The following is a 12,006-nucleotide window of genomic DNA, read 5'->3' as shown; positions in this document are numbered from 1 at the left end:
GAACTCACCAAGGTGGAGGTCGGATTTGTGTCTTTGGGAGATGACTCTAAGGTGGCCGTGAAGGGATGTGGAACAATCTGGCATATGCAGAAGGATGTGAGAGTTACAGAGATTAGGGACATTTACTATGTTCCTAAGCTAAAGAGAAATATTTTAAGCATGAGTCAGATAATTGAAAAAGGCAATTCAGTTTTTATAAAAGACCAGATACTGTATTTAAAGGATAAGCATGGTCGTCTAGCAGCCAAGGTAAAAGCGAAGAAAAACCGATTGTATAAACTGCAGCTGAAGATCTTGCATAAAAGGTGTTTGAAGCAAGATATGACTAGCAAGAGCTCAGATAACTTCACTAGTGAGGTAAATGTAGCATGTTTGTTACCAGTTACAGAAGATATAAAATTTGAAGAAGCCATGCTTGATGAAAGATGGAAGAAAGCTATGGATGAAGAGATTCAGCGGATAGGGAGACTTATAGATGAAGCTAATGAAATTATGAATAAACAGAGGGTTGAGCTTGAGGAGTTGAAGAAGGCGACTCTTGAAAAGGAAGAAAAAATATCTAGTGTTCTTGAATCAGACAAAGAGGAAGATGAAGATGTTGAGAAGAACCCGATGAAGATGTCGCCCAATATTGTTGAGAAATCACCTAAGGTCAGAAACGAGTTGTCAAGGTTATTGAGAAGTCGGGCATAACAAAGTCAGTCAAAGCGTTAAAGAGGTCAACCAAGGTAAAAGACATGAGGGGCATAAGGAAAAAGAAGAAGTCAAATATGATTGAAAGAAGCAAGCCCGATGTGGGATGATACACATGAAAAGCATGCCAAAATAAAGGATGAAAATTTAAGTTTATGGGAGAGCTTTGTTAGAATAAACTTAAATTTTAGGGATTCATTAAAATCTTATTTTATTAGTTTTGGGTTTAGTAATATTTGGTTTGATTTTGATAAAGATAAAATAGATATAGGTAGTTTTGATTTTCTTTTATTTAGGAGAGTATTATTTTATTTTATTGATATAAGATAGAGATAAACTAAGTAGATTTTATTTTGTACTTCACCGAAGATCCTATTTACACCTATTTAAAGGTTGTCAAGCTTTAATGAAAAAGTAACTCAGTGAATTCAAGAATCAAATTATTTGTGTGAGTCACCTTTTTTTAAAAAATTTAACTAAAAAATCACCCTTACAATAATAATGGTAATAAAAATGAAAATATCATCCTTACAATAATAATGATAATAAATATGAAAATATGACAATTTAAATTCTTGTTTTCTTTAATTAAAAATTTCTAATTGTAAATAATTCAATCACTTTCATTAAATTTTAAATTTCTATTTTATAAAAGTCCTTACCAAACAATGTTTAATTATAATATATTTTAATTTGTTTAAAAGATAAATTACACTCTTAAATTCCTTGTCTAAACACACTATAAGCTGAATTTGCTTTTATTTTTCACTGAAGAAAATAAATATACTCATGCACATTAAGTGAAGAACCAAAAAATCATTGAAGTTTTTATTGTTCCAAAATTACGAAAAGGTCTCAAATGAAATAAAAAGTCAATTCGATCTCATTTTATCTAGGCAAATTTTGTTTCAAATTCGCAATTAGAGATGTGTCCCCATTTTACCATTGCTTAGTCAGCAAAAAAAAAAAAAAAAGAGTTCTTAACGCCTACTCAAAATTGTCATCCACAGCCTCCAACCGTACAATGAACAGAACCCAAGATTTTAGTGTCACTTCTCCACATATTGAATTTTCCATGAACATAAACAGAATACAGAACCAAGCATGTGTGACTGGTGAAAACAAGTGGTTGAAGATAGTCCACGTAGTATAGTCATAACCAATTCAGAACATTCGGTACAGCAGAAATTCAAAACATAATAAAACAAGTGTAGAATATATTACAGTCTATACTCCTCTGAAGTTTTATCAGATTTTGACATCGGGAGACTCAACATAGGAGATTGAAATCAATTCGGACCTAAACTTGTCATCCCAATCAACATTTGGTCTTGCAAAGCCATCTGCGTCCTCGCCGCTTTCAGGCACAATATCTGAATCCAGAAATTTATCAGGTAAAGCATCAGAGATAGCAATGAGTAACTCACGTGACAGCTCCTCAGATGCCTTCTTGCTCGGTGATTTGCTATCCATATAACTTTCTGATATTTCCTACAAGTCCAAATTTGTTTTGAGGATCCAAAAAATCAGATATTCCCAACATAATACCGCTTGTTTCAGTCTTCCTAATCAATTACAATCATTATCACCACTTTTCTTTTTCTTTTGTCAGTTATACTAATAAGGGGATTGAAATCATTGCATGTGCTTAGTGTCTTCGTGTGCGTTGCTGGAGAAACCCAGTTTTCTATTATATCTTGATCTCATTCTTATACACCAGTCATATGGTTAATAAGTATTAAAAATGAGTTCATAGAGTAAAGGAAAATTATTAAATTAGCAAACCATTACATGAGTATCATAATAACCAAAACATGGCATCCAATGAAATTAATACAACACACAAATGAAAAAAAAAGTGCTAGTAATTTTGAATGACATATGACCACTTCCATATCACCCTTTTCCTTGAAATATTTCCATAAGAGCCACAAGAAAAAATATGACAGCAGCATATTTAAAGTGAATGCAACCTTCACATACTACTTTCAGGGCCATTCCCCTAGTATGATAAACCCCCAACACATTGAACAGCTACGAACGTAACCAAGGTACATGCAGCAGATATAGAACTACCAATAAAGAGAATTTAGTGACAGTCACGCCACTGACAAAGTAAATAATCGCGTGAAATAGCAACAAATGAGGGTAGGTTAAGGCCAAGAATAGCGACAAATGACGATGCTGTCTAATTTGAATAGTTTAGAGACATCCATAAAACTGGTGAGTTATCAAGAAGGTGAAGATAGGTTCCACATTCTGTGCCACTTGATTATTCAATTTTCTCTGTTTGGCTAGTTTCCATTTCATGGTGTACTTTGAGTGGTTTGACAACACAGATGATCGGATAGTATGTTCAACACCGGGAGCCATGGCTTAGCTGAAGTTTGGTAGACCGGTCTTGAAGATAGAATAATGACACACACACAGAGTTCTAGCATAAGGCAAGGATGGGCTCTTGGAGCATACTTTCCAAGTGGTTCTTGACTTGGAGGGGTACCTTGCATATCCTATAACTAAGAAACTCTGGCCTAACTAGGGGAGACAACATCTACGAGGCCGAATGACACGACAAGAAGCAATAAATCAGACTCCTTTCAACATTTCCAGTCGGCATTCAAAGTCTTCTTCCATTGAGTTAATTATCTATAAAGGCAAAAGGAACGGTACTTGCTAATTCAATCAGAAGGGTTGGCAAAGAGATTGTCTAACACAACCAAACACTGGGTGGATGCTTACACAACACTAAGTGTGCATTCTAACTTCATTTCGTATTCTCGGTTTTATGCCTATATTTGATCTTCTAAGCCAACATGGATCTGATTTCTTGAAGAAGGACACACTTAATACACACTCAACCAAAACAGAAAATACCATTTTGATTCTTCCTGTCAACTACCAAAGAATTCATAAACCCGAAACACCAAAAGGATTATTCAATCAACCATGATTTGTTATTACAGTTACTATTGTTGGTGGCGTTTTTATCTCTTGAAACTAAAAGTGTATGGAACTGGTTCGATTCCACGGGATCAATATCAATAAAGAACACATCCACTATCACATAATCTTGCAACGAATTTAATTTTCTTGCAATTGGGTCGTTGCAGTTGGCGATCAACGTCTCGAAAAGAGTTGCTAATAACAAGACGAGCCTATATTCACGTGAAACAAAAGACCGCACAGAACATTCCGTAATAACGAAAACGCACCATAGAAATTAGGGATCGAAAAATGGATAACGCTACCTTATTTTCAGCGCTTCAGGATGAAATCGTCTTCGCCCTTTCTTCGCCTTCTCCACTCCGATCCTTTTAATACTCTTTGCTAATTTCCCGTCCGTTAGATTTAATATGATAATGTTTCTTTTTTTTGATGAAAATTGGCGCTTTATATTCGTAAAATTAGGTATTAGGTATATGTACAAAACAAAAGAGGAAGTCTCGATTGGATTACTCCAAATTAAAAAAAATAAAAAAATTGGACATCAGAATTTTTAAGTTTTTACAAACATATGTGTATATAATTTTTTTAGAATTTTAAATTCTCATGTTTAATATGAACTAATTGAAAATAATTTCTACGAAATTATTTCTATTTGAATTTAAATTATAAAACATGGAATGAGAGACATCACTTGCGTCTTTAAAATGTTTTTTTTTTCTTGGGATGAGTCCATAAACAATGATTTTTTATTAAATCATGGAATTTAAATAAGAGGTCTATATAAAGTTTAGGTGTGAATGGATTGAGATATACTAATATTCTGGATCTTTCAATTTTAGAATGCTATGTGTGATATTGAAGAGGATGACGATTTTAATTTTCAAATTGATGAGGTAATAAGGGCGATTATGAAGTTTATATGTTAAAAGATTAAATTCATTATTTTATTAACAATTATTTTTTTGTTTTGAAAAATTATTTGAATTTAATATCTTTTAAACCTCTTCAAATGATTTAGTTTATTTTTGTCAAACTTCTTTTAAAATTTAATTCAGTTTTATACTTATTTAATTCATTTCATTCATTTTTTTTTCAAACACCTTGATTTCTATCACTAATTTTCACATTGTCATTTATATTCAGCACAAATTTCAATGTTGAAGGCTCTTACACAAGCCCATGTTCCATGGGCTTATTGGGTTTAATGTACGCATAATGGAAAACTGACCAGTAAAAGAAATTTCTTTCCGTATCCCATAAATATCAAAATTCTGATTTTGTTATTAAAAAATTTCTTTTAAAGAGCAGCACATCTCAAATAAATATTTTGGGATGCCAAATTTTTTTATATAAATATATTAAAAGGTTTAGACACCAAATATATAAAATATATTAAAATTAAAAAATATATTTCAAATTATTCATAAATTTCATACATAGAAAAAGAGAGTCAAAGTTGTCCTCAATCCCTTCTAAGATTCGTTTATGCTTTTAAGTTATACAATACAAAAACACTTCATTTTCAGTTTGTACAATTTAAAAAATGTATAAAAAAAATTTAGATTGTATAACCTGAAACACTTTTTTTTAATCTATCCATGATACAATAATAAATAAAGATGATATCAAAGATAAGAATATGATAGAAATAACAACAACAAAGAAACAAAGCGACATTGAGATAAATTAATCTTTAAATTATTCTCGTGCACATGATAAGAAGAAATAAATCTTCACATTAAAACTTAACGAGTCATCTCTTTAATGAGTTGTCTTTTTTTTTTTCTTTGATTTAACTTTATTATAATTAAAAAATAAATTAATGATCTTTGGTCTATGGAACTTCCAATAGCTTTATCAAGTTGAATATATTAACGTATGATATTAATTAATTAGGCAGGTATAACATGCATGTTTGGTAATGTTTTGTTATTGTAATAGATTATAACGTTAATAGCATGAAATAATTGTAGGGTTGGAGAAAATAATATCCAAAGAATCCATATAATTGGAACGTGAAGATCTCTTATTTGGGTCACTAATAATTGATTAGAGAGAGAAATAATGAAAGGTAATATTGAGATGAGGTAATGGTGTTGGAAATCCCAGTGTTCATTTTTGTTTTCTTTTCTATATTTTATGGAGACTCTCTCAAAAGTGTTAAATGTTGGACAGAAAGGTCTAAAAAGAAGTTGCTACATTTAGGTTATATGCCTTAAAACTAAAAAAAAATAACAGGAAAGTGAAGTTTTAGTACTTTTTACTTTTTATTTTTTATTTTTTATTTTTCACAATTGGAGCATCTATTTACGAAACAGGTTTATTAGGCAACCTAATACAGTGGAACATCCTAAGCGAGGATAATCAATATTGGAAAACAGACTGTTATTGAGAGAAAGCAAAATGTAGTGCTTTGCTTATTCATTAATTTTGTCCTTTTCATTTTACTAAGGGTCTTTTCCATTTAATCACTCTTATTTTAAACCAAAATCACTTTATTTTATTATAATTTGCTAAATAATCTTCAAGTAAATTTTAAGTTTAATTTAATCCCACAGAACCATTTTGAAAAATAAAATTTACACCAATATAAATTATGGTTGATGTGATACTGATCTTTCTTCTTCTTAAAGTTATATAAATTAAAACTAGAATTTTAGATAAATTATATTAGAGTTTTAACGAATTAGTTGTGCTAAATTAGTTTTCATTTTGTGTATTTTTTATTGCTTTTCGTTCAGAAACTTTTACTGAAAAATTTGTCTCGACACATTAGAAATGTTTCGAACTAGAAAAGCCAAAAGATTATATTTGTTTTTCTGAAATTGTTTATAAAACTGTTATTTCATATATATGACCCAAATGTGGTTCAACCTTGTACGCAATAACTTCTTTTGCTGTTCAAAATCATATGGCACCTTTATTTCAATCTATAACATGGGATGGGATTGATGGGAAATATTAGTTGATGTATTAGCTTTATTATTATTTTTCGAAAATTTAATTAATCAATCATAGATTATTCACAATATAATGGGAGTACAAAAATTCCCATGTTTCTCAAATTTCAATTGCGAATAAAAATAAAAGTATTTATATTCTTAAATACAGAGAAAAAGGAAAAAAATAAACACTAGCAAAAAGAACTGAAGAAAGTCTTGCTTACTTGTGTTTATCTAAATTCGAAGCGTTTGAGATACTTCTTCTTCCTCTTTTGGACACTAATTTTAGATTAATTTCCCTCTTCATTAAAGTGATTAATCAGTCACAGCTTTTCCATCTCTCTTTGTACTCTATATAATATTATATGGGAAATATTAATCTGATATAATAATCTTAACTTATCCTTTGAATACAAAAAAAGAAAAAAAAAAACTTATTCTTTATTTTCTCTTTCCTACCCATCTCTAAATATATACACAAATAATAAAAAAAATATAAATATAATTTCTAAAAGTATAGAGTAGAAAAGGGAAGAAAAATCTATTTGTATCTATCAAAGTAATTAAACAAAGCTTCTTAAAATTAAGTAACACAAATAAAACATATATATCATGTTAGGAACAAAAGAAAGTTTGATTATTTTCAATTGATAAAGGAACCTAATTGATATGTTTTTTGTGGGTTATCTATCATCTATGCTGCTGCCTAAATTTAGGTCTTCCATTAAGACATAATTAATTATCACTTGTTCAAAATTCGCTTATATTTTTTAAGATGGAAAATTTTGAGGGAGTTCAACTTTTAAATAAATTTAATGTATTATACACTAAAATAACTTATTTAATTATTACAACTTTGAAAAATTAAAACGATGGAAATTTTATAAAATATTTTCTCACGCAAAAAGAAAAATCAAATATTTGGTGAAGTGATGAAATGACTTTTTATCTAAATCGGACATTATTACTTTTCCTTTTTCGAGTAATGGGAGAAGGTGAAAGCAACTTAAAGTGTTACATTTGGTGTTACTGTCGTTATTGCAATTCCTTTCTTAATTGAGAGAGTCCAAATTCACCATCAATCGTCCTTTTTTATATAATTTTAGTTAATTAATTTGTCATTGTTTGCACTAGTAAAATTGTTGAATAATCTAATTTTAGGGTAGTTCTAAGACCTAAGATTTAATTCGAGAAATAAATCGGAAAATAAATAAAAAGATGAAACATAAATAAGTTATACGTATTTATTTTTTTATTTTATAAGATCAATTTTATTTTTTTAAATTTTATTTTCTCTAATTTTTTTAGAATTATGAAGTTTGACATTATTTATATTACAAAAATATTATATCATGGAGGAGGTGTTGATGGTGAATCAAGATAGTCTGTCAGATCCTTACAAAATTTTAAAAGTTCAGTTAGAACATTGTGGTATTTTAGATGTACACAGAAGAAGAGGAAACAAGAATAATTTTCATTTTCAAATTTTCATTTCTAACAATTAAAATTATTGACCCATAATTCAACATAACCCAAAATTTCAATAGTCAAAATAAATTTGAATACAAATTCTCATTTAGTTTTCAATTCAATCCAATTCCAATTAGCTTATATTGTGTTCAAATTTTCATACAAACTTTCCTACCACAATTAACAAATCATTTTAACACTAACATTAAAAAATTCTCATTTTAACACCCAAACATCAAAATATGTTTAATTACTTAGTTCAACTTATCCAATTAGATTGCACACTAAATTCTACAGTGAATCAAACCGCTCACAATTTCAAGTACAAAACACTGCATCTTCAAAACAAGTTAATTCACTTCATCCACAATTTCTCATACAAAAATATTAAATTTTAGGAGAAAAATAATATATTTCTAATGAGACATACTCTAAATTCCCTTATATTGAAATGATTTGAAGAAGGTAAGAACTAAATGGTTGAAAATGAAGTGTTGAGGTAGAACACCACCCACTTTCATCAATCGATTAAAGTTTCAAAATCTAAACAAAATAACACCCTCAAGCTTTGTAACCTAATTTCAGAAAAGAACAAAACCATGCATTATAGTTTTTCTCAAATTTTTCATGTCTACTTCTTTGATGAATTAAAGTTTTGAAGGGAGAAGATAAAGAACACTTACCCTTGCTCCACTCTACTTCCGACCTGGGTTGTACTCTTAGAAAACCAATTAAGGAAGCGAAGGAGATTCAAATTGTAAAATTTTGGAAGAAAGGAAAGAAATGAAGAATAAGGTAGTTGGAGAAGATGATGAAAATATATAAATAAGTTTCTTATATAAATTTTAAATTTTTATCTGCATCCCATTGTTGGTATCCTCATATCTTAAACCAACTTGAACATTAAAGTTTAAAACAAATCTTCCATTGCTGTTACGAGTTTTGAAAAATTCTGTAATTAGATACATGGAATGGCGCATTTGAAGATAAATTAAGAAGAAACACGTTTTTCATCTCATGCCATAAAATACGTAAGAAAAGAATATGATTTTAAAGAGGAGTGGGCATGGGAAGGTATGTTTCCACCATTAATTAATATCCAACCATTGTTGATTATACATCTAATTACAGGGATAAAATATGATTATGTGTTGTACATCAAATACAAGTTTACATCATTGGGCAAGCATGCGTTGTTGTTTAGTGCACTAACTAGTTAATTATCCAATTCATACACATGTCATAGAAAGTTTCTGTGATGGTAATTAAGGATTATTGTAAAGTATTATGGTATTATCCAGTGAAGAGACATGAGATTATGAGATGGAGAAGGTGATAAGTGAATTCAGAGATTGAAATTTGAAAGACAATAAAAATAGTTGTTTAATGTATTGGTAAGGTAATATGCAGAGGAAGAAAAGAAGGAAGCAGAAAAAGGAACCAATGAATGTGCATGTGTGTGTGAATCAGCATGGCCTATAAACGGGTCATTGTCTGCCTCACTCACCTCTCTTCACCATACCAACACATCAATCACTGACATCATCAACGTTGTTCCGTGAAATTGATTCTCTTATTAGAATTCGGTCACGACGTTGATGTTTTCTATGAATGATCATGGGTGCCATCTGACTATATATCTTGACAGAGAATATATTGTCATAGAATTTAGGAGAGAAAGGATCACACTTAGACATGGTGTAGCCCACGATAAAAGATAACCATTTTACAATTTATACATAAAACTTAATATTCTACTCTCTCTATCTATCAAAAGTGACAGTGGTTTTACTCTTCCTAACATAGTCAACATATTTAGATGAACTTGCCATCTAAAAACGTATTAAATTTTGATAACGACAACATGAATATTCTCAAATATTTGGAGTAATAAAACATATTTTCTTTGTGATTTAGTTAAGGGGATGTTTGTGAGTGCTGTAGCGAGTAAGAAAATGTGCTTTATGGTGTTATTGGTGATAAGTCGGTTAGATTCATGCAATACGAGCAATTCCATTTCACCGTCAAAGTTAATATTGGTTAATCACAATATCCATATTCAAATCAATCAATCAATCATCGTTTTAAAAGCCAGATGCTGATCAAATTAAAAAAATATTAAATATATAATTCTTTTTTTTATCTATAGAACTTACTTTTATGCTTTTGTTTATTTGAAAGGATTTTATAATCAAGAAGATGGAAATTAGATGATTTATTGTGTTCACATACAGTGATTTTAGGAGAGAGTTTGCGAGATTAGCACTAACTTCTATTTTGCTGATAAAAGAGTTTTTGTGATTGTTTTATGCATTTTTACCATCTTCTTGCATGTTTTGTTAATTTAATATTTTTTTTCGTCCAATTCGTCCAATTATTAAATGAGTTTTGTGAGGTTAATGATATGAGAAGGTGAAATTGTGAATTTAGTATATATATATATATATATATATATATATATATATATATATATATATATATATATATATATATATATATATATATATATATATAACCCATGAAAAATATTTAGATTTAATAAATAGTAGTAATTTTTAATTTTTACGGATAAAAATAAAATTTAATAAAATTATGGCAAGAAAAATTAAAATTTATGATAATAATTTCAGAGGAAGGAGTTTAAAATTTTGAGAATTTATTTTAGAAGATTTTGAAAAAAAAAATGAATAGTAAAAAGTGAATAGTAAATAGTGAATAGTAAAAAGTAAATAGTAAAAAAAAAATTAAATTGTGGAAGAGATAAACACTCCACGTAGAATTGAATCATCAAAGATAAGAATTTAGCAAATGGTGATTAAAATAATACTTTTGAATAGTAAAAATGAATAGTAAAAAATGAATAGTAAAAATGAATAGTAAAATTTTTTTTGGCTATAAATAGCAAGGGAGGGAAGGCTGAAACTTGCACCAAAATTCTAGAAAGATTTGTGAGAGAAGAGAGTTGGAGGAAGTTCTAGTTGTAGAGGGGAAATTCTGGAAGTTTTCGGAGAACAGTTTCAGAGGAGGAGATTAAGTCTGGAATAGAGGTAAGGGGAGCTAACCTTGAGTATTTCGTTTTGTATTATCTTGAGTCTTGAATATGCAATATTTTGCTTGTGTCTGATCTTAAATCTTGAATATGAAGTATTTTGTTTCTGTATGATCTTGAATTTTGAATGAGAACATGCTTTTGTGTTTAGATCCAAGTGTGATAGTTGTAAAATGTGGTGTTGATTATGTTATGCCATTTGTATATTATTAGTTGTTTATTTTTGTATTTTTGGATAGATTAGAAGTTGTCTAACCGGCTCTGCCAGATTCAACTTCTTGTATTCCCCATACCTTTTATTGTTTTCTTATTTATTTATATTGTATTTTTGGAAGGATGAGAAGTTGTCTAACCGGCTCTGCCAGATTCAACTTCTGTTTCCCCAGAACTTTTATTGTTTTATCTATTTTCAGTACATCTTTTTGGAAGGACGAGAAGTTGTCTAACCGGCTCTGCCAGATTCAACTTCTTGTTTCCCTAGAACTTTTACTGTTCTATTTAATTTTTATCGCATCTTCCTGGAAGGATTAGAAGTTGTCTAACCGGCTCTACCAGATTCAACTTCTTGTTTCCCCAAAAAATTTTATATATTAAGATTATTTTAATGATTGTCAAACATTTGATTCTTCTCTGGTGACCATTTATAGTAATATTTTATTATTGTTATTTTGTTTGTAATATATTTATCTTGTATGATTTCTGTGATGAATGTATTTTATGATGTTGATATGAAATTATGCATCTGAACATGATATGAGTGTTATGAGGAGATTTTGTAATGGTATAATATGAGTTGAGGAATATGAGCATGATATGAGTCTAATGGAGAGATTCTGTAATGATATGGTATTAGTGTATATGTTGATGTTGAGGGTCCTGTAGTCGGAGGTTATCCTGATACTCTAA

The sequence above is a fragment of the Vigna angularis genome, chromosome 10 (assembly GCF_016808095.1).
Source record: "Vigna angularis cultivar LongXiaoDou No.4 chromosome 10, ASM1680809v1, whole genome shotgun sequence".
Taxonomy (NCBI): Eukaryota; Viridiplantae; Streptophyta; class Magnoliopsida; order Fabales; family Fabaceae; genus Vigna; species Vigna angularis.
This window is presented reverse-complemented; position numbering follows the sequence as displayed.